Below are 27,244 nucleotides of genomic sequence, written 5' to 3'. Positions count from 1 at the left end.
CAGGTACGGGTCCAATTGGTGCACAAACCTAAGGTGTGCAAAAGGCCTCCTCATCATGGCTGCCCCTGCTCTTCTAGCAGGAGCTGTGAGCCCAAGAGGATCCCCAGATTGTACACCAAGTCCATCTTGGACAATGCCTCCCCATCCAGAGCTAAAAGTGGAAAACCCTTGTCACTGGAAGGCCCAAATACCCAAAGCTACCCTGCCTTGGTTGAGCTGAGTCAAAGCCATTGTACTCCATCCATATCCTTACAGCTTCTAGGCATTGGACAGGCCATCCACAACATCACTCAGGTAGCTCAGGGTAGAGATTTAAAGTTAGTTATCATCAGTATATCACTACCTCACCCAACAGATCATTTCTTCCAGTGATCTCATGTAGACATTAAATAGGAAAGGAGAAAGAACTTAGCCATGAGTTGTGATTACTGAATCAAATGCATGGGCCGTTTAAAGTGATATAATCTTTAGTCTAATTTTTTGGTTTGAAAAAGGGCTATTGGACTGGTCCTGATTATTGACTACCTTAGCTTTACATAATTTTTCTCCAAGGCATTATTCAACTTCTGTTCAACTGTGTCCAGTTCTCAGAGACTACCTGGGCAAGTCCCTGGAGTTTTCTTGGCAAGATACTTTAAAAGTTGTTTGCCTTTGCCTCCTTCCTAGAGCTGAGAAAGAGATACTGATCCAAGATCACCAAGCTGGCTTCATGCCTAAGGTGGGACTAGAACTCACAGACTCCTGGTTTCTACCCTACACCAAACTGGTTTTCTAATCTCCTACAATATTAGCAGCTGATAAATTGAAACAACCTCGGTGATTGTAATATTTTCATATTGTTAAAATGGCATTTTTTTCTAGATAAGTAGCTCTCTTATCAGTTAATCAGGTTGGTAGGATCCACTTCATAATATTATAGGTCAGTCTTATTTAGTGAATGCCCAGATTGGCAATTGTTTGCAGTTATGACAGTGATGAAAAAATAACTTTGCAACCAGTCCTTGTATTTATGACTTTTGAAAATCTGTAAAGCAAAGGAAATAAGATCTTAAGCATAATTGTGGTTTCACTTAATAACTGCTTCACTAAACAACCAACTTGCCAGTTACAACTGTGGTCACTAAACAATTTCCAGTTGCTGATATAACTAATTAATTAATTTCTCTTGGGGCACATAGATGGTAGTGCAAGGATGCTGACAGACCAAATGTAACAGGTGAAATTCCTGGTTGAGTCCTAGTCTCAGCAGAGGCTGTATTCTGAAGTGAAGAAGGCTTAGTGTCTATCAAATAGCTCGCTTATGAATGATCTCCATTCTACGGCTGGAAAATTACACCAGACAAAGCTGTTGCTATGCAACTGGCCTTGTGACTAAGTACAATTGTTGGATTCCACAGATCTGTATGTATCCCTCTCCCATGTTTTCCCACTTTAACAGATTTTCTTCCTTACCAGAAAAAAAATCTATCAAGAGAAAAACAGCATATCTATGCAATGTCTTTTGACTGCAAATGACAGAACAGAATCTAAAAGAATAATAGAGTTGAAAGGGACCTTGGAGGTTTTCTAGTCCAACCACCTGCACAAGCAGGAAATTTACCATTTCAGACAAATGGTTGTCCAATCTGTTTTTAAATATCTCCAGTTTTGGTGCACCCATAACTTCTGGAGGTAACTCATTCCACTTATTGTTCTAATTGTCAGGAAATTTCTCCTTAGTTCTAGGTTGGCACTCTCCTTGATTAGTTTCCATACATTGCTTCTTGTCTTGCCTTTGGATGCTTTGGAGAATAGGTTGATTCCCTCTTTTTTGTGGCAGCCCCTTAGATATTGGAACACTGCTATCATGTCACCCCAAGTCCTTCTCTTCATTCAACTAAAGGTAAAGGTAAAGGTTCCCCCGCACATGCGTGCTAGTCGTTTCCGACTCTAGGGGCCGGTGCTCATCTCCGTTTCAAAGCCGAAGAGCCAGCACTTGTCCGAGGACGTCTCCGTGGTCATGTGGCCGGCATGACTAGACGCCAAAGGCGCACGGAACGCTGTTACCTTCCCACCGTAGTGGTCCCTATTTTTCTACTTGCATTTTTATGTGCTTTCGAGCTGCTAGGTTGGCAGAAGCTGGGACGAGAGATACCCAATTCTTGTAACCGCTCTTCATATGTTTTAACCTCCAATTCCCTAATCATCTTTGTTGCTCTTCTCTGCGCTGTTTTCTAGAGTCTCAGTAGCTTTTTTATATCATGGTGACCAAAACTGGATGCACTATTCCAAACATGGTCTTACCAAGGCATTATAAAGTGGTATTAACAGTTCAATTGATCTTGATTCTATATACTGTATCTATTAATGCAGTCTAGGATTTCATTGGCTTTTTTGGCAGCTTTAGCACACTGCTGGCTCATATTTAAATGATTGGCCTCTAGAAGTCCTAGATTTTTCTCACAGTTACTACTATTGAACCAGGTACCACCTATTCTATACCTGTCCATTTGGCTTTTCTTGCATAAATGTAGAACCTTACTTTTTTCACCACTGAATTTCATTTTGTTAGATAGCGCCCAGTGTTCAAGTCTGTCAATATTCTGTATCTTGAACCTCTCTTCTGAAGTGTTGGCTATTCCTGCCAGCTTGGTGTCTTCTGCAAATTTGATGAATTCCCTTTCTATTGTCTAAATAATCTTATGAAGATATTAAAGAATACTGGGCCTAAAACAGAGTCTTGGGGTACCCCACTGCATACTTCCCTCCATGTAAATCCAGTTCCATTAAGGACTACACACTGAGTGTGGTTGATCAGCGAGTTACAAATCTTTTGGGTTGTGATGCTGTACATCACACACTTTTCTATCTTATCAAGTAGTAGGTTGTGGTCTACTTTATCAAATGCCTTAGTTAAGGCCAAGTACATTATATCCACAGCATTCCTCTAATTTGCTAATTTTATCACTTTGTCCAAGAATGCAATAAGGTTTGTTTAGAATGCTATAAACTATCATGTTTGCTTCTGATTCTGAAAACATGTGCTACATAGGAATTATCATAACAATTGAAAACTATGAGGCCAATCAAGAGCTATGAGTCTTTCAGAACGAACATTCTAACATATGCTTGTTTCAGAAGTGTTTACGTAGAATGTTTATTGAGATTGGTGAAAACAAAGCCCAATACATCACCAGCATGCCAAGTTCATGAAGCTTGTCTTAAAAGGATTGCTATTTTACCATGCAATAGAAAAAATTACCAGCTCTACCTCTACATTTGTAGACTGTGAAAATGAATGGGTTTGATGGTGAATCCATGTTTCTGAAAATGTACTCAAATATTTTGACTCCTATGGTAATCTTAATATTTCCTCTCTTAGAAGCTAGGATTCCATCTGCTGATTTCTTACCTAATAACCTTTCTAACTGGTTTTATTTGGTGTAATATTTAATTATAGTTTGCTGTCCTTGAACTTTTAGGGAAAATTGAAATAAACACATTGCAAATCATAGTTCCCCAAAATGGAACACTGCATTCACCAAGTGGAAGAACAGAATGTTTTTAAACAACCATATCAGGAGTATAAGCCTCACTTTCCTGTTAGGACAGAAACTAAACCCCTAGTAGGTATGAGGGTTGAATGAAAAATACAATGAAGCTGATTGTCACAAAAGTTAAATCATTGGTCTACATATCCCATCCTTATATCTACCAATTGTTCTGCCATTAAAAAAAACTTTTATTTGCTGTTTTTGCAAGTTATTATAATTCACTGAATATATTTTATTATTACAAAATCAATTTTTAAGTTTGCATCCACCTCATTCTTATAAATTCTGGAATACTAGGGATGGTGCATGTGGTTTTGTATACAGCATAAGTCTTTCACTTTCTCCTCCTTTTGGAAAGCAGATAAGCAAAGCAAGAAGCCATGCTCAGAAGTAATATATTACACTCAAATCAAAAACTAATTAGTTGTTTCCAAAAAGGCCCTGTATTTATAAACCCATTTTGAATCTTAGTAGCTTCTCAGTTTGTTTGCCCTGTGCACACAAAAAGCTTTGTGCCATATGGTCTAATTTAGAATTGATGGCTCATATTCTGTTTAAGGTTTCCAGATTTGATCTGGAAATTGTTTTTATAAAGTGCTAAATAGGCAGGATAAAAGTTGAAAGGCCATCTGTCCACCACAGAGGTCATACAGATGCCCAGCTGAAGTCTGAATAGGAAGAGCAAGAACTCTGAAGTTGCCCATAAACAGTTAGGACCAGGACTGCTGTCAAAGAACTTATTTATGCCAGGGCTTTTCAACCTTTTCACCCATTGTACCAGTTTTAGGATACTGCAACATCCGAGTACCACCAGTCGCCTAGCAAGGTGTCAAAAACTTGATGACCAAAAAAAAAAGGGAAAAAGTGATGAAGTACAGTAGTCCTCGACTTAAAACAGTTTGCTTAGTGACTGTTCTAAGTTACAATGGCACTGAAAAAAGTGCCCCCCCAAGCCACTGCCGAGCAAGACACTTGCCTGCCTGCCCAGCAGTGCTTTTCCTCCAGTCCGAGGTTTTCATTGTTGTGAGCATTTCTGTTGAGGATTGGCAGCAGGGGTGCGGTAGGGGGTGTTTGGTTTCCCCCCCTCTGCTGGGTGGTTGCAGCAGGTTTTGGTCACTTCACATGGCCCTGGGACACTGACCGTCATAAATATGAATCAGTTGCCAAGCATCGGAATGTAAATCACAAGAGCCTGGAGATGCTGCAACATTCCAGCTGATTGGCATTTCTTCTGGGCTCAGAAGCACCAGGATCAGCGCTGAGCTCCAGCTGGAGCCTGGCGCTGATTCTGGCGCTTCCGCTGAGCCCTGACAGCCCTGCAGCTCCAGCCATCTTTCACTCAGGTTTGTGTGGTGCTGCCACTGGTTTAGTTCATTCCCCTCCCCTACTACCACTTTTCTAGGATGATCGCCACCTGCCAGGTGCCAATGTACCACAGGTGGTACTTGTACCACTGGTTGAAAAGCCCTGATTTATGCTGTGAAAAATGTGCTATATTTATAGCTAAATTACAGTAATTACTTCCAAATTAATCAAACTTTGAAACTGATTTCCAAATTTCATCAAAAAGAAGATTCACATTAAATGTTTCCTCATTTTTGGTAATGTATAAGTGTTCATCTAAAAAGGGAAGCTTTTCTTCATATAAACTGTTTTCTCAGTTTTGGAAATTTTCATAAGAACATTAACTGTGTGTGATTTGGGACTGCTTTTTAGACTGGAGTCTCAAGGAACTGCAAGAATACGCTTTCATTTAATGTACATCTTGACATTACAACAGTAATTCATAAATCTTTCTCTTCTCTATGGTAGCCTCAAAAATGAAGCATCATAAACACTTCCTTAAAGCTTAAAATATAGAGATATCAAAACAATGCATTCACACCTCTTCATCACATTTAAATTTAAGGAAATAATAATAATAACTTAATAGTTTAGAAAAGCCCTGTTCCAATAATTGTGTGAACTGTTTCTCAGCACTTGTAGTGTGCAAAGTTTAAGGAAACCTTGAGAAGCACCCGAGAACTATAAGAGCTCCTTCTGAACTATAGCACTCCTGCTGAGTTTATACAATGTGCTGAACTTTAAACATTGGTTAGCAATAAACAGTTAGGGAATACATTTAATATGTGATTGACTAGTTCCCATTTTTAGAAATGGCTAGGTTCTCACAGTTAGCATATAAACCACATTTTAGCCTACTTAACATATTATCTGAATGCAGGATCTGAAGTTCTGGTGATTTTTAATAGAGAACTAGACAACTGTGATCTGTTGGGTCATTGTTTGAAAGATATTTCCTTAACTAAACTAAGAAGTAACATGGGCAAGCAAAAAAGCAGTGTAAGAGTGACTTCCAACATCCTGCCAGCTTTCCCATTTACTTTCTTTGTGGGAAGCTGGCAGGGAGCATTGGAAACAATGATCCCATTGACAACTTTGCCAATTTTCAATCCCACGGAAGTAATGATTCCCAGATTTTGGATGGATTCTTTAGGATAACTCATTTGAGGTACAATTGATTCAAAAAGTGTTGCCCTGTGATGTAATAACTGAAGGTTACAAACAGTAGAGTTTTAGTAGTATATAGATTCTTAATGTTTCCCTATATAATAATTGTCAGAGTTCTTTAAAAGGATACATGAAATACCAGCATGAAGTAGTTAAATGAACAGATTAATATACAGGTAGCTCTTGAGTTACAACAGCTTATTTAGTGACTGTTTGAAGTTACAACAGCCCTGAAAAAAGTGATTTATGACCATTGTTCACATGACCATTGTGGCATCCCCATGGTCACATGATCAAAATTCAGATGCTTGGAAATTAACTCAAATTTATGACGGTTGAAGTGTGCTGGGGTCATGTGGTCACTTTTTGCCAACTTCTGACAAACAAAGTCAATGGGAAAGCTAGAATCACTTAACAACCATGTTACGTAACAATGATAGTGATTCATTTAACAACTGTGGCAAGAAAGGTTGTAAAATGGGGCAACATTCACTTAACTGTCTTGTTAGCAATATAATATGGGCTCAATTGTGGTCATAAGCCAAAGTCTTCCTAAATCATCTCCCCGCCCTCCTCTGCTTTTACCGTTCAGGGTACTTGAATGAGTCCTAACTAAAACAATGATTTGCTAGCAGACTCCAACAAGAGCCAAGTTCAGCTGAACAATGTGCACATTTTAAAGGTACCATTGATTTTATGCTGAATATGTTTCTCATCTAATTCCACACTGGCTTGAGCCCCAGCATTTGTTATTTCAGGAAAATAAGAATTACAATTTTTATTTAAGAAGGCTCTCATATAAATAATTATTTTCTTTTCTGGCTATTCTACGTGGGGAAATGGTAAGTCATCTAGCACAAAATTCTCCATCAAGGGACTTGCTTTCCCTCCCCCTTTGGCAGGGTTTGGGGGAGGGAGGTACTTGAAGAGCAGTTTGCCTGACTATTTCAGCTTCCAATGCAGAATGGATGTGAACTCCTTGGGAAACATACAGAAACTGTATCCTTCTCCCATCAACAAGCCAAAGGGGTGGGTTGAAACACGTCATGCCCTCCACAGTTCAAAAAGAGAAAATAACTTAACTTGTTCTCCATTAAGCACTTAAGTTAATCAAATCATGCCATAACTGGGAACAAAGATCTTCCTTTTTAGTGAAGCCTCAATGCACCACAACATTTGGGTAATGTTCTTGCACTTTTGATCCAATAATATCAAATCATATAAAAGGAATATCAGTAATATCCAGACAAGAAATAACATTCACCCAATATAAAAACAGTTCATTTACTTTCCCTCTTTCCCCAGGATTTCAAATTGATCTTGGCCTCAATCCTAAATTCATCCTTCAAACATATAGTAAACAATACAGAGAAGAGTGTCTCTGAACGTGGACAGATGTCTCTTTTGGCCATTATTTGAAGTAGCAGCTACTGGACGACCTAGTTGACTTCTGAGACTTCCAGGTCAAGAGGATACCAGAAGGCTTGAATTCTTACTTGATGCTTCCACAGATGAAATACAGATTCAGAACATATCCTACTTTCTAACTACTGCCCTAGCAAATAACATACGTCCTTTCGTGTAGCCCACTGTGTGGCCTGTGTTTATATTTAGAGTGATAGATGAAGACGCCCAGAGCTGGGGTATTTCTGCTTTTAAAGCCAAGATTCAAGTCATCCTGTGAAGCATGAAGAGGATGGAGTCTTTGTAAGCCCTAAGCAGCTTCTTTGACATCTCAGCCATGTCCTTTACCTCTTCTTGCACGCGCAGTTGGTCCACAGACACCCCTTTCCCCCTCCCAAACTCTCTTCTATTTTGCCCTCTCCCCGCTTCCCCCCCCCACACACACACACATCCTCATGCCCTTCTTTTCCACATTGTAGCATTTTGACCTGTTTAACCACCAGGGATTTAAAGGAGGAAGATAGCTTTTTGCTTTGTTTTTTTTTTTTGGGGGGGGGGGCACACATAGCCAAGCATTCCTCCTGCCAAAGATGTGATAGCAACAGCAACAGCAGTAGCAACACATAATTTGCCCCAGGGCAGTCAAAGCCAGGCATGAATAATCAGCCATGCAAGAAGACATGGAAGTTAAGGAACTCATCCTGTACCAGGGACAGAAAAGAGCAGAAGATGATCCGTGAGGCATGAAAGCTGCCAGCCAGCAACTGGGATTTTGTTGCCTACTTACTGTTTGACGGTGTGAGCAATATCCCACCAAAGACCCTTTTAGGGTCCAATTTTCTTTCCCTTCTAACTGACTTCAGGAGAGGGAGCTTGGAGACGAGCTGTGCCTGTTGGCAGAACAGCTGCTGTTGCCTTCAAATGGTCATGGTGAAACCTGAGGCCCTCAAGCTTCTTCAGGTAGCATCCTCCTCTCTCTCAGCTTTGGCACTCACTCCTCTGGGCAGCCAGTCAAGTATCAGATAGTCCTGTAACTCGGCTGCTCTACTTTGTAATGTGCCTAGATGGTACAGCCTTCCACGAAGGCTCCCAAAAGGAATATGTTTCTCTACCCTATCAAAAAGGAGAATATATACTGCTCAAAAAAATAAAGGGAACAGAAAATAAGACATCCTACTATTAAATACAGCACACTGTGTTGTTTAAGTATTCCCTTTATTTTTTTGAGCAGTATATTTGGGGATGGTGGATTTTGTTTCCCTTTAAAACCAAGTGCTTTCTACCCTCTCCACTCCCACTTGCTCTTTTAAAACTAATGAGGCAATTCAGGAAGACAGTCTTCTTAGTTCTAGTAGCTCTTGTTAAATATTTGGTTCTTGAAGGCATTAAGCGAGACAAGGTGTTCAAACAGCAACAAGTTTATTTCAACTCAGAACAGAGCAGAAGCAAGCAAATAGCTGCTTCGCAGCTATTTATACAGTTGGCCTCTAGGCGGCGACTAATAGGTTTAAAGTAACAGTTTTCCTGCCCCAAACCTACTTAACAGCCTGGAGACAGCAAGTCTAGCTTAGTACAGCAACCGTTACATAACACATAGAAAGTAGGTCAGCCATTAAGCAAACAGTCAGACATAAAGCAAGTGAATTAAACAGATAAGACCAATACATTACACCCCTTCCCCCTAGATAGCACAAACTCTCATTTGTTTAACATAATATTGCAGATACTTAGGCAGCCTTCGTGACTGTTCATGGGTTACAGGGATCGCCCAGTCTACCTGCTTGCCTGCCAGGCTGAGTAGACCAGGGCTCTGAGGTTCAGTGGAGTCACAGTGACTCGAGTCCCTTTGGCAGGCCAGTCCTGGTCAGCCCAAACCAAAGTCCAATTGTGCAGAGAAGTCTGCAGGGCTGACTCTCAGCTCAGTTTGTATGTCCAGATCAGCGGAAACAGTCTCTGTGTTTGGAAGAGAAAGTAGGTCAGCCATTAAGCAAACAGTCAGACATAAAGCAAGTGAATTAAACAGATAAGGCCAATACATTACAGCTCTGATCTCTGTAGGTGCTTCCCCATTGAATCTCTTACTCCTGCACAAGTGTATAGAACCTTATCTATAGTATAGACAATAAAGTGGACATAATACTATAGATAATATAGTATAGTGGACATGGTATACTTGGATTTCAATAAAGCATTTGACAAAGTAGCCCACAACCTACTTCTTAGCAAGTTGGAAAACTATGGGATAATCAGCATCATCACTAAATGAATTCATAACTGGCTGACAAACCTCACTCAGCTTGTAATCCTTAATGGAACTATATCAACATGGAGGGAAGTAAGTAGTGGGATACCCCATGATTCTGTCTTAGGCCCAGTAGTCTTCAATATCTTCATAAATAATTTAGATGAGGGAATAGAAGAAGAACTCATCAAATTTGCAGATGACACCAAGCTGACAGGAATAGTCAACACCCAGAACATAGGCTCAAGATCCAGAAGGAGCTCAACAGACTTGAACACTGGGTACTATCCAACAAAATGAAATTCAACTGTGAGAAAAGTAAGATTTTATTCTTAGGCAAGAAAAACCAAATGTACAGATATATTTGGTGGAACCTGTCTCAGTACTAACAACTACAAATGGGATACAGGAGTCCTGATAGACAATATGAACCAACAGTGTGCAGCAGCAGCTGCCAAAAAAGCCAATGGAATCCTAGCCTGCATTAACAGAAGGATAGAATCATAATCATATGATTAGTACCACTTTATAATGCCTAGGTAAGACAATGCTTGAAATATGACATCCACAACAAATGAGAAAACCCTAACAAATTTCAAGGGAGATTTTGGTTAGCTTTAAGGAAGATTTAGAAATGATTTGGGCATGGAATAATTAGGGGTTTGATTGTGTGCCATCAAATCACTGTGGCCTCTTAGCAACCACACAGACAGATTTTCTCCATGATGATCTAACCCTAAGCTGGTCTTTCTACTTTTCCAATTGTGCACTCTTTGCCACTGTAACTGAGTCTATTCACCTTGCTGAAGGTCATCATCCTCTTCTTCTCTTTCTTTCCACTCTTCCCCAGCATTAGCATCTTCTTCAGATTATTATTATTATTATTATTATTATTATTATTATTATTATTATTATTATTATTATTATTATTATTATTATTATTATTATTATTATTATTATTATTATTATTATTATTATTATTATTATTATTATTATTATTATTATTATTATTTAATTTGTATACCGCCCTTCTCCCGAAGGACTCAGGGCGATGAACAGGGCAATAAATACTAAAATACAAAGATACAAAAATTAAGAAAAGATTAAACATAATGCCCTATGCAATACAACAATAAATTACAATACATTAAAAACAATAATAAAACCCAAACCCATCAGACCAGGCCAGCTTGTTCAAACAAATAGGTTTTTAGATCACGTCGGAAGGAGCGGAGGTCGGGAGCCATCAGGAGCTCAACCGGTAAACGGTTCCACAAATCTGGCGCACCCACAGAGAAGGCCCTCCCCTGGGGGTCACCAGTCGGCACTCTCTGACCGGTGGCACCCTGAGGAGGCCCTCTCTGTGGGAGCACACTGGGCGGAGGGAAGTTGATGCCGGCCGCAGGTGCTCCCTAAAGTACTCCGGACCCATGCCATGTAGGGCTTTAAAGGTCATTACCAGCACCTTGAATCTCACCATTATGCAATGTTTCTGAAATGGAATAATTTGAGTTTGTGTCTCAAGTAAGAACTTTGGCTTGATTTGTTCAATAATCCAGAAATGTATTTTCTGGCTGTCCACAGTATTCTCAGGAGTCTTCTCCAATACCAAAGCTCACAAGCATCACTACACTTCTTATTCTTATTCTTCAAAGTCCAGTTGCCAAAATATTTGAGTCCACTCAGTGAAAAATAGGGTATGCCTATTTATTCCATGTAATAAATGAAATTGTGACATCATAAATATTTGCATACCTCAACATTATAATTGCAACCATACCTCAATACAGCGTCTGTACTCTTAACCAAAGAGTAGCATGGCTGTTTTCCTAGCTGGTGTATTTGGAGAGACTGTCTACCTTCACCCACACACTGAATCAAAAAAAAAAAAAAAGCCAACCACACTTTAGCCTGTTATATTGCTGGAATCCAGTACATGTAATTTCTTTATGGTTCTTTATTAAGCCAGAAAACTGGATTAATTGTATAAAACATCCTTAGCTAAGAATAATGGATAGTCATGTGCTGTTTGTTTATTGCTTCAAACTTTCTAAAGCCTTGATCTTAAACCTCTGGTCAACATGCCATTCTCAAATATAAACATATAAGAGAAAACTCTTACGGCTCCTTCAGATTTCTTGAAATAAGGCAAAGGCAAAGACATTTTCATTTTCTGCTGGTTGTTTCTCAGGGACAATGTCTTGTTCAGCTTTCTGTCTATGAAGATTCTCTATCATCCAGGTTATGGCTGTCCCAAAAGTGCTTTTCCAAAACACAATTTGACTTTCTTGGGGGCTTTTTTTCCTTTGAAAATGTTTCGCCTCTCATCCAAGAAGCTTTTTCAGTTCTCTTGTTTAGCTTTCTGCTACTGTATCCAATGACAGTGCCAACAAAGAGATATGGGATCACATTGCAATCCTCAGGCATCTCCCAACTATACCAAATATTGCATTTTTCTTCTTTCCGAACTTGTTACTGTGTAGTCTAATCTAGTAACAATCATACTTAAAAAACTAAGGGAATCAAATGATAGTATCCTAATCAAGTTGGATATCTGGAATGTTGAGGACAAAGACCAGGAGCCAAAGTAGTTTAACTGGTTTATCGTATAGGCATGCCTTTTAATTCTGTTCTTTCCATTATTAAAACAATAGGATACTAGTTTGTGTATTTTTTAAAATTAGGGTAATATAGGTTTACTAATTTCAATAAGCTGTCAGTTTTAAAATCAATAAAATATCATTTTTATTTTTGCAAAATATTATTTTACAATAGTACAAATTATTATTTTTATCATGGTTAAACAATTCAAGAGTTATCTTAAAAATGAAAATGAAATGAATCATAGAACAAATTATTCATGGAATAAATCAGTCCAGAGTTCTTACTTGGGGCAGAAATCACCAGCATCAAATTATTATGTTTTGGACATACTGTGCAAATAGTTAGTTCCCTTGAAAGTTCCCAAGGAAAGATGGAAGGAAAAAAAATCTAGTGACATGATAAATGGACTTCATTGTGGCAATGATTAACATATAGTTGGAAGACCTGATGGGCCAGGTTGAGGGCCCATCACCTTGGACAATTTCTGTCTATGTGGTTGTTAGGAGTTGACATCAATCTGATGGCATATAATCTTAAAAATAGACTTCCGGTGGCTGCGCGGCGCCGGAGACAGCCTTCCCGGGCTGCCCGCGGCTCAGCTGAGTGATTTTCGCCCGAAACAGCGCCGATCAGCTGTTCGGGCGAATTTGAAGCCCCCTCCTCGGGAGAAGAGGAGGGGGTGAGGCCCCAGGTAGGGGTTGAGTTCTCCGGGGCCGCCTGAGCTTGTAGCTTGGGCGGCTGAAGGATTGAACTCCCCCGTAGCCTGGGTGGCTCCCAGCTGGTCAGCGTCTCTGCTCCGGACTTCATGGAGCAGAGCCAGGCGTCTGCGACCACCCCTGCCTGAAGGAAGGACTATGGAATAAAAGGAGCAGGCAGAGCGGTACAAGAGGAAAAGGTGAAGAGGATTATTATATTCTACTCTCTAGCTTGATGGACTTTTTAAACTTAAAGTGAAAGTGCGTCACAAGTGAAAAAGATGGCGGCTAAACCTCCCTCAAAAACTCTTCGGAGTGCTGGAACTTCTCCGGTACAACAATCATCATTGCAGGCGTTGCATCTTCCTGATGTATTGACATCGAAGGATTTACAAGATGCTCTTGAAAAACATGCCCAGGTAATTCTGGAATCAATGGGTGATAAATTTGCACAGATGGAGGCGAAATTGGAGAAATTGGAGGAGAGAATGGAAGAGAGGATGGAACAGAAGTTCAGGGTGATGAAGGCAAACATTTTGTCCTCAGTGTATAAAGTGGCTGAATGTGTGGAAGAATTGGAGGAAAAAGTGGAAGATTTGACTCAAAAGAATGCCATATTAGAAGCAAAAGTACTGGAGAATGAAGATTTAAGAGACAAAATGGACAGAGAATTGAGTCTTGCTCAATATTACCAGATGCAGTTTGCTGTTAGAATTAGAGGTTTAAAAGAGAATATTAAGGAAGATCTAAAGCAGCTGATTTCTGAGGCTCTGGAAGTGGTATTGAATCAGCCAGCATCTGAAATAAAGGGAGGCATGGATAAAGTGTTTCGTGTGAATTCATGGATTGCAAGACAGAGAAAGCTGCCTAGAGATGTGGTGGTTTATTTTACTAAGAGGGAAATTAGAGATGAAGTTATACAAGTTGCCTATGATTCTAAAGTGGTGATTGCTGATCAAGAAGTTTTGGTTTTAAAAGAAATTCCTCCAAAGATTTTAAGGAGAAGGAAGGATTTTATATTCCTCATGCAAGAGCTCAAGCAACGAGATATAAGGTTCAGATGGGAGATTCCAGTTGGGTTGATGGTGATGTATGAAGGTAAAAGGTACCGTCTGATTACTGTGATGCAGGCGCGAGATTTTTATAATAACGTTTTAAAAGCAATCTCATTATCACTTCTGGAAGCTGCAAAGGGATCTGGAGAAGGAGAACATCAAGAGACTGAGGATGGACAGACAGAGGAGAATGGTGCTGGAGGAGATCAAGCTACAATTTCTTTGGATGATCCTGGAGAGCGGAGGGTGACGCGTGCTGCTTTAAAATGATCAAAAAGAAAATAATAAAAGAGCAAGACCAGCAGAAGTCTATGGAACTTCCACAATGAACATCTAGGAAGTTATCGCAATGGACACGTGGGAAAAGTCCAAAATATCTGTATTACATCCAGAAATGCCAACTTTGCAACCAATATTTCTCATCCATAACTATGGCACCCTAAGGATACCTGCATACATGCAAATGCTTCTCTGGGATCAGTAACGCATTAGGGATTGCTTTTTCTTTCCAGTAACATATACCTAAAACCAGTTTATTGCATTTGGCAATTGTACTAAAAAAGAAAAAAAACATTGCCAACCAATATACCGTATATACTTGAGTATAAGCCGAATTTTTCAGCCCACTTTTTGGGCTGAAAAATTCCACTTCGGCTTATACTCCAGTCAACAAAAAAACTTACCGAGGACTTGTGCGCGGCCGAGGCTTTGGTGCTTCCGGGATCGCGCACACCTCTCCCAAGCCACCGCCATCCGGAGACCTGCCGAAGTTTGGGGAGGTTTGGGGAGGTGCGCGCGTTGGGGAGGTGCGCGCGAGGTCTCCGTTCCTCCTGCCGACGTTTGGGGAGGTTTGGGCGCCTCCCCAAACCTCCCCAAACGTCGGCAGGTCTGTGCGGAGGAACGGAGACCTGCCGACGTTTGGGGAGGTTTGGGGAGGCGCCCAAACCTCCCCAAACGTCGGCAGGAGGAACGGAGACCTGCCGACATTTGGGGAGGTTTGGGGAGGCGCCCAAACCTCCCCAAATGTCGGCAGGAGGAACGGAGACCTGCCGACGTTTGGGGAGGTTTGGGGAGGCGCCCAAACCTCCCCAAACGTCGGCAGGTCTGCGCGGAGGAACGGAGACCTGCTGACGTTTGGGGAGGTTTGGGGAGGCGCCCAAACCTCCCCAAACGTCGGCAGGTCTCCGTTCCTCCGCGCCCTGCCTGCCTGCTTCTTTCCGCAGCGGAAAGAAGCAGGCAGGCAGGGCGCGGAGGTCCGGAGACCTGCCGACGTTTGGGGAGGTTTGGGCGCCTCCCCAAACCTCCCCAAACGTCGGCAGGTCTCCGGACGGCGGCGGCTTGGGAGAGGTGCGCGTGATCCTGGAAGCACCGAAGCCTCGGCCGCGCGCAAGTCCTCGGTAAGCTCCGGGCGGTCACTTGCTTCGCGTCTCCTGAGGGAAGGGGGGGCGACTGGAGCGGGCGTGTTTCCTCGCCTGCTGGGCGCCGCGATTTGCCCGGGGAACGCGCGGGCCCCGAATGGCAGCGTGGAGCGAGGAAGCGGACAGCCAGGGCTTCCCCGAGAGCCGCGGCCACACAGGGTATTCCTGTGTATTCAGGCTTGCAAAATGGCGGATCAAGCCTCTGCTGGCGGCAGAGGCTTGCAGAACGGCGGATCGGCTTATACTCGAGTCAATAACTTTTTCCAGTTTTTGGGGGTGAAATTGGGGGTCTCGGCTTATACTCGAGTCGGCTTATACTCAAGTATATACGGTAATTCATTTAATTTGAAATCAAGTGAAAAATTGATTTAAATTATTTTATTAAAACAAATTAAGGTCCACACATGCACAGCAACGTGGCAACTTTCAGGCCTTCCTCTGAAATTTGGTTTGCTCATAGATAGTTCTCCACTTGCGAGAGTTAAGACGGCCATTCTTCTGGATGTTTTACATCGAACTCTCTGAGTTTGCCGACCTTCGGCATTGTCCTCGATTCCTGCATTCTTGGATCCTGCTTCTTAGGCTCAGGGAATGCATCCACTGAGCACACGCGTCCACTAGTGTGGCTTTACTAGCTGGCCTGGGGGGAAAAATGCCTCTTCCCTCCAGCGTGTATTGCCGACCCCTCGTTAACTTCAGCCTTTTTAAATGGTGAAGCAGGATCCCACCTTCGTTGCCACTGTTAAGTCATGGGCTCTGGTGAGCAGGAATGAAGACACAAGGCTGAGTACAGAGAAACTCATTCTTTTATTCTTGCTGGAACTGTACTTGAGCTTGGGCCGCACCCAGCCACAATATATAGCCTAGCCCTATGGTAGCAGCCAATAGGATTGAACCTGTGCTTGCCGCCTGGGGCTGACCAATTGCAGGACCAGAGACAGCCTGTCTGGGTTGCTGGAGAACCGTTAGCTCTCCAACAATACACGTGGTGTGGTACCACAAGCCCAATACATAACACAATGCATTATGCAAAGAATACATTCTATAGATTCTGAATATCCCCAAACAGTGGATGATCCAAAATTATAACACTTTGTGAAAAGAGAAAACATTTTTCTCTATCCATAGTTTCTATACCAGGCATAATTTATCATATCTTTATCATGTTTCCCCTTTTCTCTAAGCAAAAAAACTCCAATCATACGCTCATCTTTTACTATTCCAGAATTAATTCCAAAGCTATGAACCTTTACAACATTATCTGTACTCAGGAGCCAAATATATATATATATATATGGAAAACAAAGGCAGGGGGGATTATTTATTTCTAACCCAGCATTGATTGTCTTGTCTCATCTCAGGTTAACTCAATACAATCTTCCCTTCACAATATATAACTCACCTCAATATAATCTTCTTAGAAATATGTTTGCAAAAAAATCCTTAAGGAGGCCTAGTAACTTGATTGTTTCACAGATTTTTCAGCATTCACAGCACTGGTTCTTTATTTTCTTGCACATTCCACATTTTTTCCAATTTCTCTCTGTATTTTTTGTTGCCGATGCCAAGAATGTTAAACAGTTAATGTATCCTCTCCTCTCCCCACTCTCCCTCTATTTCTTCTTCTTCTTTCCCCTTTCAGATATCTGGTAGCTATCTATGTAGGCTGTTCAGACTTTTTGTACAGTATTGAAACTATTCTCTAGTAAAGTAGCTTGGGCAAACAGAGTAGAAATGAAGTTGATAAAACTTCTGTTTCTTCCTTCTTTGCAAAACATTAAGTTATTGCTTAAAGTATGACTTCAAGATTTGCCTTGTGGATAGAAAGAGAAGTATAACCATTTTTATTTCCTTTTTGCACAGGTGTACAGGTGGAGATGTATGTTTCAGCTCTAGGGGCACCTCTCTCTCTTTTGCACTATTTAGACCTCATGATGGTGGCATATAAGCATTCTTATACTGTTTTTCTTTCCTCTTCTTCTCCAGCAATATGCAACCTAGGCCTTCAGTTACTGAGAAAACCTTGCAAAAAATGTTGGCAAGTTGCTTTTTCATTTCATAATTAGCAATAGACTTTTAAATGCCACATAGGAACCGTGAGTTGTTAGTATCACAGTTACACTTTACAACAATCATTTGGACTTTTTGCAAACAGCCAATGAAAGATGGATTGGAGGAAGAGCAGTATTTTTAAAAAATCCATTGTGCATGGAGATAGTGAATCCACTAGGTTTGGATCAGACTACTGTCTAAATCATGTTTTTTGCATTCCCCTCTCAATTGGGGTGTAATCACTGAATGACTTTAGGTATTCCATGCCTGTTCTCTATATTCTGACACCGGCAAAATGAAAGTGATTGCACAGCCAACCTTATGGTTTGGATGCATTAGGGAACAGAAACCAAGAAAATACTGAGACTAAAGGCCTTTTTCCAGATGTATCTAATCAGGGTACAAATATGCCCTGACAATGTCTTCTTCTTGCTGTTATATTTGCATGCTGCTGCCTTGATCCCCAGCCCATGAGTGAAACCACCTTGTATCTAAACATAGAACAAACATGCATGGCAACCTTTTTCTGCTAAGTTCTCATGATGTTACCTCTAACACCATTTTTATTCTCCTGATAGAACAAGCTGGGCATAGCTGCTTGTAATTCGTTCAACATGCAGAACAGCCAGGTAAAGATAGAAACCTGGCATTCTTTGCTGAGTTTTGAGAATGAGGTTATTTCATTTCAGAATCTAAGCAGATTCTAAACTAGCCACTGAGCAGCTGTCCAGCAGATTTGTAAAGTTGCTAAGTGGACCTATGTGTAATAAAACAGGAATGGGCACCTGTCCAAACTTACCCTTTTGACTTCTGCTAAACAACTGTTCAGTGAACACATGGAACTGGTGAGCTTTGACAGGTGTATTATGTTGCTTTGACATGCATGCTAAAGCCAGAGATGTGACTGGGCTGTCTGTCAAAACACCATCTTCCAAACCCATTCCTGTATTATTGTCCTGACTGGTGGATATTTTATTAATTATTGACCACTTGATTAGAAAAGGAGCATGTACCAAAGCTAGAGTAAAACTACACTAATCACTTTCTTTGGCCTGTTTGTGAGTCTGTGTCTGTTTTTATCTGTGTTTGTCTGTATGTGCACCTTTGAGTCATTGTTAATTTCTGGAGATGCCTGGACAAGGCCCTGCAGATTTCTTGGCAAACAAGTCTTTGAAGACTTTCTTCCTCCATAGGACTGTGAAAGCATGACTGGACCAAAGCCTGGCTCAACTGATTTCATATTTAAGGCGGAACTAAAATTCTCTGCTTTAACCTCTACACCAAACTGGCTCTAAAAATAGATTCAATTGAGATTCTACAAGATAAAATGTTTCTTTGGGCTTGGGTGTGTGTGTGTGTGTGTGTGTGTGTGTGTGTGTGCACGTGCGCATGTCTTTGAAACAGTATTGACTCCAGGCAATTGCCTGGACAAGTCTCTACATTTTTCTTGACAAGATTTCAGAAATGGTTTGCCCTTGCCTCTTTCCCAGGGCTGAGAAAGATTGACTGGAATGATAGAAAATATTTGTAGCTTGGGTGGTAAAATTTGACTGGCCCTAGGTCACCAAGCTGGCCTTGTTCCTAAGATGGGCCTATGGTCTCCCAGCTTCCGTTCCAGTGCACTCTGGTTCTCTAACATGTCTTACAATTGCAGAATCAGGACATCATCCTTAGGCAGTAAGTCAAAACAGAAACAATGGAAACCAAATAGGAATTGGCAAATAAGCACAATAACATTTACAGCAACACTATGTACTGGTAGACAAGTGAAAGTCTTTCAACTCAACAATGGAGTAGGATAAAGTATTTTGTGCCTTGCAAGACAACAGTTGAGACAGTGACAATAAGTCCCAAATAAAGAAGAATCTTTATTGTTTATTCTTAAGACATGGCAGTTGGATGTGTTTTACTGGGGTTTTTTTCTTAATTGTATATACTAGGATTTATAGAATTTTGTAGGAATTCAGATTTGAAAATATTGGTCCTTATTGTACTGATGACCAGGATTCCAGGGTCAGGAGAAAATGTAAATTAGTCTTTTCATTTTAGCAAATATTGATAGGTAGGTAGGTGCGCGGCTTAGCAAGAAACACAAAACAAGAAGGCCTAGCATTCAGCTGTTGCCATTTGCCCAAACCAAAGACCAAGAACTGTTTCTTGATTGGCACATCCCTTGCTCAGCCTTCAGCATGAAGCATGTGGAGTGAAAGTACAATATATTTCTACAAGAATGCCCAGAAGTGGCATTTGAATTAGTCTTTGGACACATTACAATACATAGACAAGTCTCTGGGAAGAAAGCCTATATATATATATACACAATCCATGAGCAATAACATTCTGCATTCTAGGTGCCCACAAGCCGGAGTACTAGGAGATGGCTGAGTCCAAAGTGAGCATGTTATAAGGTAAGCTTCTTCTGTAGTTGTGCTCTTTGTTGCAATGTTGTCTCGCTCTTTTCCTCTGATTTGCCTTGAAGTCTTAGGAGCCTTGATCCTTGCTACTGTGTGAATGTTAAAAAGAAAAAGAAAAGATTCTGATTGCCCATTGCACTAAGAGCACAGAGGTTTGTACACATTCACTCACACTGACAGCAAACACAGGCATACAGCTGCATTCACAGCAGTATGTGCACATACTGTAAAGGCAGCTACTATCACCCTTAAGCTACATCATTCAAATGGGGCTAAAGTAACCAAACTTTCTGGATAATGTTAAAACTTGACTTTTTCTGAAATAAACAATCTCTGGTGCTATAAGAAAATCACCTTACCTGTTTCAAATGTCAGTTTGCCAACTGCCTGCCCTCACTGTAGCCAAAGGAAACTACAAATCCCCAAATCATTTCTCTAGCTGTAACCTTAAGGATATGGGAGGAAGAAAAGACTTGCAACAAAAATAGGAGGCAAGAAAGTTTGCAGTGTAATCCATTTGGTTCTTACCTGACCAGGAGACTTAATAGTATACTATGGTGCTCGTGTAAAAAGAAGGGGGAATGGAAAGAACAGTTCAGACATGGTTGAGAAAGCATGAAATGAAATACATGGCTTTTTTTTTTGTCTGAAAAGAACTTTTAAAAGAATCTGCTCAGCATGACCAGCTATTGGCTATGAATGAGTGAATGAATCCAACATTGTGCAACTGGACTTCTGCCTATTGAGCGAGAGTTTCCAATCCCCTTTCCATTTGCAGAGAAGCCCTGGCAGCTATTCTCAGACAGGAAAATGATTGTGTCTATTTTGCCGACAGAAATGCATTACTAAATATAATTCCTTATTTCTTATTAATTGAACCTTGTATTATATATTTAACACTGACGTTAATTAATGAAGTTAATTAATTAATGTCCACTCTCTTCACATAGAATGAAGGCAACTGCTAAGCTTGTAAGCCGCCCTGAGTCTTCGGAGAAGGGCGGGATATAAATGGAATTAAAATAAATAAATAAAATAAATAAAATGATACTCATGTGGAAAATACTAGCACTGTCAGTACACTATGCAAGGAAAGGACAAGAAAGGGAAGGGAAAAAGGAAACGAAAAAATAAGGGATGGTTATAATTCATCATGACGAAAGCAAGATGTTCTGTAATGAAACCACATGATTGAACAATAAAGGCTTTATCTGCCTCGGATTGTAGAGCTTGATAGGCAATACATTAGATAGTTTTCTATACAAAAGGGAACTCCTCTTGGAATCAAGCAAGTTGAGAACATAAGAAATCATTGATACTTCTACATTTTCATGGGATCCTTATTCTAATTGTAAAGTGTCATTGAATAAAGAGATCATTTATTTTTCCCATATTTCTTCATTCTAATGTACAGAGACTCCTAAATGTATAGTTGTCCCATCTCAAAAACCATAGAAATACTTGTGGGGACGTGTAAATTTCTTTATACAGAAATTTTTTTTAAAAGAGCAACTTAAAACAAAAAAGACTGTCTTGCTCAAATTCTTGAATTTGCACCGTTCCTTTCCTCTGCTTTGAAATTCCCCTAAAACATGTCTATTACATATTAAGAGGGATTCATATGAATCGAGACTCTAAAGAATTACAGCAGAACAGTGGCAACACCAAAGAGTAGAACAGTTGTATCTTGCATCTGTGAGTTCCTCATATCCAAAGATTATTTCTAGAAAAGTTTTCACTCATATGAATAACCATCAGTAATGCGAAATGGTACAGTTAATATAATGAACATTATAGTCAGGATGAGAAATTTTGATTCGATTCGCTTCCTATTTTTTCCACTATTGTTTGGTCTGTCTTATTTCTAATAGCTAGAGATTGTTTTTCCTGTTTCACCCAATATGCTCTTTTTCCTAATACATGTACATTTCACATGAACACAATTGTTCAATTTATAAACTATTAACAGATTTTTTGAAAAATGCAGATTTCGTGCATCACTGCATAACATTTTGTATTCAGAGTTGGGAGATGCAAATCTGAAGTGAATGAATTCCATTCCCTAATCCTACCCCTTGACCACCCTAGAATTTCATTTTTTATTATCAAGTGGAAAGTAAAAATATTATACATTGCATGTTAATATGCCATTATTTCTCCATTTTTTCTTTGCTTATTAAAAACAGGAGAACTGGGTTTTCTGGCTTTAGCTTGGGGGAGAAAAGGTTTATGGTTTCATGTATTTGAGACCCCTCACTTTCGTATGCTGCCAGAAGATTTAAAGTAGGGGGGGGGGAGTGGTAGAAGAACTGTTTGGCACTTTGTCTGCAAATATTGGAGAAGGATGTTTGCAGAGAAGCCTCTGCAACTGATTATTAGCCATGCTAAGATGCTAATTTATACTTAATAAGGCTGTAATTTTCACTCTGAAGATTTAAACCTACCACTTCCTCTTTAGTTTTATAAATGGGGAATCATGGAAAAAGTGTTACATAGCACAGCTGTGCTTGTATTTTCCTGCTTGCCCAAAATGCCTGTGGTATAAGGAATTATAATCTCACACATCTGGGAGACATTAAAGACACTTAATATCAACAATATAGCTATTCAAAACAATATGATCTCACAAATTAATACAAAGCTGGTCTTAAGTAAATTCTGACATTTTAGAATACTAAGATATGATGATATTGGACATTTTCAGTTCTTTGCAGTATTTAAAGAAGACCATTGTCAGTCAATTACTATTCCTTCTTGGCCAACTGATAAAGTAATATATTTTAGTCCAGTGGTCTTCAAACTTGGCCCTTTTATGACTTGTGGACTACAACTCCCAGAATTCCTTATCCAGGCACACTGGCTGAGGAATTCTGGGAGTTGAAGTCCAGAAGTCATAAAAGGGCCAAGTTTGAAGACCCCTGCTTTAGTCAATTATCATTAAGAAGGACCTCAGTTTCCCATCAAAACACAATCCCTTGCCCTGTTCCCACCAAAAGAAAAGAAACTACAAACTTCTCATCTGGCATAGCCTGTGACATAAGTTAGTCTTCTTATATTGCCATGGTAGGGAACAGAATACTTGCCTGTCCTCATATACTCAAGATGGGCAGCATGTTTTAAATAAATAAGTAAATAACTACCATGTTAGAAATCCTGCCAAATGAGAAGCTTGCAGAAAATTTCCCTGCAGAATTGGATTGGAGCACTATCAGAGACTTAAATAAGGTTCCAATCCACATTTTCAGGGAAGCTCAATGCTTGCAAATGGTAATTTGCATAAAACTTTGCAATTTTCCTCAGGAAACATTTTGGACCAAGCATGATGATCATAATCAATCAAATTTCCAAGAGATTATCAATTACTCTGTGAGTAGTTCTGTACCTACATCTATTCATGTTATATGTTGAGAAAATTTAAAGACATTTCCCAATTTTCTGAGAACTGAGACTCACTTTATCGCAACTTTTCACCTACTCTAGAGAAACGTAAAGGATGAAATTTTCAAAGAATCCTCCCTTTGAATTATCAATGTGGACATGCAGCTTCACTGGAAGAAGGCAAACCCAAGGAGACAATTGACAATACTCATTGAAATTAGAAATTCTGCTGCAGTGGCATTGGGTACAGAGAACACAGTCACTTCAAATGTAACATTTTGAAAAGGCACAAAAAAGGACCAATGTGTAGTTCTAGAAGCTATTCCATATAGTAGTGTGCTGGGGGAGGGTATGTTTGTATCTGGAAGAATCCAAGCAAGTTGTTTTTAGAAATGCTGAAGGTCAAAATAGATGTGACAGTTTGAGCACAGCTCTCTTGATTTGTAATTCTTATCATTGTTTAAAGCTGAAGTTAAATAATCTGAGTTTAATCCAAGTTTATTGTGTGTAGCTAAGTGGATATGTAACTCTTCTCTCTGTAGAATCTGCTACTGGGAATTTTCCTGCAACCTATCCTGGGAAAAGAATCTCTTTGATCAGGTCATTAGCAATTTACCATGATGATGGTGGGATACCTTTCATTTAGGGAGAAAAGCTTTTGACCTAAGAGATGAAATATCATTCAATCCTCTGCTAGTATAGGAGATCTACTATGATCCAAAGTGGACTTCAAATTTTTGGTTTAAAATCTCTACTTCAAAAAGACGCAGCACCTTCTGAGATGGGCTGGTTTTATGTTGAATAGCTGGTCCATGAAACAGACCATCCATTTAATATGGTGGGAAAAAGGGACAACAAAATTCTTATAATCCATCTGGATTTCCTCTTATAATCCATCTGGATTTCCTCTTATAATCCATTTCCTTGGCCCTCAAATTCTTTAAAACAAAATACATGCCAGCAAAAAACTGCGGTGCTGTTGTAGTATGGCCTCCTAGCCAATTTCCTTATTGTACTGAAACATTATTGAAGAAATTTTATCTCATCACACACAACACTTAAAAAGAATGACCAAGAGATGGAATTCCCACTCCTTTTTTAAAATTTAGCCACTGCTATTAACTTTTCTTCTTATGACACTCTCTGAATTATTTCATGTTTGGTTCAGCATAGAATTAGTTCCCATATAAATCTAATTGTTCTGAAAGACTGAAAATAAATTTAAAAGTGCTTGCTCAACTACAGAAATTTCCTAGTATGCTACAGGGGTAGAGAATAGAGATGGGAGGAGGAAGAGGGGGGAGGGGGAGGAGGAGGAGAATCGTCTTTAAAATCACAGTTTTATGAATGATTTGCTTCTGGTTGACTGGTGACTCCACTTCTAAGGATGGTGTATTATTATTCCAGTTTTGGAACTCAGAAGCTGGCCTAATTCCTCTCCACTTGTGCTGATGAAAAAAATGTTTAAAATGAAATAAATAAAATAGGGGTGAGATCAACCATAAATAAATAAAAAGTGTCCATTCTCACTTTTGGCAGGAGGACTCCGATACACTTATGAAACTTGTGATATTAGATCTGCCCTCGCTCCCTGATTAAGAAGCCATTTGCTGCATTTTGTTATGAGCTGTCACTATTTCCAACACTAGTTTGCCACTGTGGCACTATTAGCCATCACATTCAAAACAGAAAATATAACCTTTGGAAGTGGGAGGAGACGGGAAAGGTAATAGGTCTGGTCTATTTAGAGTGCTACCTTAGCATACTATCATCATGTCTCTGTTACTTTCCCTTAAATCTAGAATGGCACATGCTCTTGTATTTAGGCTGGAGCAGTCAGCATGATAGGCTTAGCTCACAAACTTTTACAAACAAAAATATAGAAATAAAGGGCATGGATATAATTGATGAATACATGTCATTTCTTCACTCCCAATGATTTTATAAGCCTTAACTATGAACGCAGAATTCCCTGATTTGGAACCATAGGAATTTTTTTTAGCAGAATCTAAATATCCCAAATATCCACTTTTGCTCAAACAACTTTCATGGAAAGGAACAGGCTTGTGTGTCTTCCAAATGGCATCTTCCAGACGCTGAAGAGTGTTGTTATACCCCTGAGCTGCATGTAGTATTTTGGTGGTTCCAACATGGTACAGTCCTTGGTGGGATTAGTAAAGTGAGGCACATATGTAGACCTGCACAGGTAGAAGAAATGCTGTTTTGGGGGGGTCTTTTTTTTCCCCAGACAATGTTGGAAGGAGAGGAAAAGATGCATCTGGGAAGATATAAAAGAGCCGGAGGTCCTTCATGAAGATCTTTTCCCATACAGTGAAGCAGAGCAATGTGGTACCCCTTCAAAGGAGGGCTTCATTCCTGCCCTTGTCTATCCAGGAAGCAATGGAAGACTTGGTAGATTAGGGTGTTGGTTATTTGCTGGCCAGGAAAAGGAAATGTATTCTCCACCCTATGGTGAGAATACTGACCCAGAAGCACAAAGATCAAGTTATGATTTGGGGCTATGCCCCTCCAGACCTGTAACACAGAAGCAAGGGGGTTGTTTAAGGTCAGAATACTAAGAGGAATACAAGATGGTGCGTGGGGGGGGGAGATGGGGGAGGATGAGGCTGTTGTGATGATTCTCTAGTGTGGTTAAAAGAGCCAGATGAATACTTCTTTCCTCGTTATCTTGTGAGCTCACTAAATCCAGAAGCAAAACCTGGAATTGGTAATGTAAATCGGTGTTTTTTTTTAACATGTATGGACTTCAACTCCCAGAGTTCCATCAGCCTAGTTTGCTTGAAAAAATCTGGAAATTGAAGTCCATGCATCTTAAAGGTAGGGTAGAAAAGCACAGCCATAGATAATGAAAAATTGTGTTTTGGAACATTGGACCCTTGGCAGTTGCATGGCATCATTAGATGCTTGGTTGTTATCTTCCTCAAAACTATGCCACTGCTTTATAACAACCTAACCCAATAAAAGTGGTCTTTTATTATGAATACCAAGGTGGTGAGTGATAGTCAACATACTTTTTTCCCACTGTAGGAGCAAAATAGACACTGCATGGTTTATATTTTGAAAGAATATGGTTCCTCTTCCTACTACTGATATTAGGTCAGTCGTATAGCAGCCATTTCATAACTTTTAAGTTTCTAGAAACTGTAAAATTTCAAAAATAAATAAATGTAATGAAAACCCCACGAACCGTAAGATTTCTTTAAAAAAAATATGAGGGCCAGGTAGTAAAGTGTTCTCACATCTTTTGAGTTTAATGTCCATTTCTAAATGAGAGCAAGAGTGCACACAGGCTGCATTTTGCTTTTGCCAAGATTTTAGAGGCTCTGTCTCCACTTCACCATCCAATTTTAACATTTGCTCGCTGGAATTTGGCCTCACACAATTTGAAAGGGGGGGGGGATTTTAATTAGAATAATTTCTTGCCAGATGGTATGCCTGACTGGTTTTATCCCTGATTTTTTTCTTTTTTCTGAGCCTTTCTGACTTGTTACGTCAAAACCTTCACTGATTAAGTGCAGCCATGTCAAATTTGCATCAAGTTACTTGCTCTGTTTATGCAGAATTATTAACAAAAGCTACTGTGTGTTGTAAATAATATAGAAATATTCAATTATTTTTTAACTCAAATTTACTTCAAAAATTCAAATAGTTTTTAGGATATAAAGAACTCAGCTTATGGTTACCACACTTTTCATCATTATTATTTTATTCCACAGACATTACTAAGTTGATGTTCCACCACCCGGGTACCACTGGTGATAAATTGAGGAATGAATTGGCTTTTCTTAAAAAAATACTTTCTGAAACTAACATTTAAATATACTTGATATAAAATTATCCAAGTCTTTGTTCCAGATTTTTATTTGTTGATTCCATATCTCCCAATATAACTAGCATACATCTCTTTAGAATTAAAT

At 39.8% G+C, this 27,244-nt stretch overlaps 1 protein-coding gene across 1 annotated transcript in view; it reads right to left on the bottom strand.

Annotated features, from left to right (window-relative positions):
- The window catches only part of SCN4A (sodium voltage-gated channel alpha subunit 4), a 118,547-nt gene extending 110,248 nt beyond the window's left edge, over nt 1–8,299 (bottom strand). Inside the window, exon 1 of the mRNA XM_081346200.1 lies at nt 8,236–8,299. The gene's annotated coding sequence lies outside the window, so the exon portion shown is untranslated. The remainder of the gene's footprint in view (nt 1–8,235) is intronic.
- Between the last annotated feature and the right edge of the window lie 18,945 nt (nt 8,300–27,244).

Source organism: Vipera berus (assembly GCF_964194415.1).
Source record: "Vipera berus genome assembly, chromosome: Z".
Lineage (NCBI taxonomy): Eukaryota > Metazoa > Chordata > Lepidosauria > Squamata > Viperidae > Vipera > Vipera berus.
The sequence above is the reverse complement of the archived record's forward strand: the minus strand, read 5'-3'. Positions and strand labels throughout refer to the sequence as shown.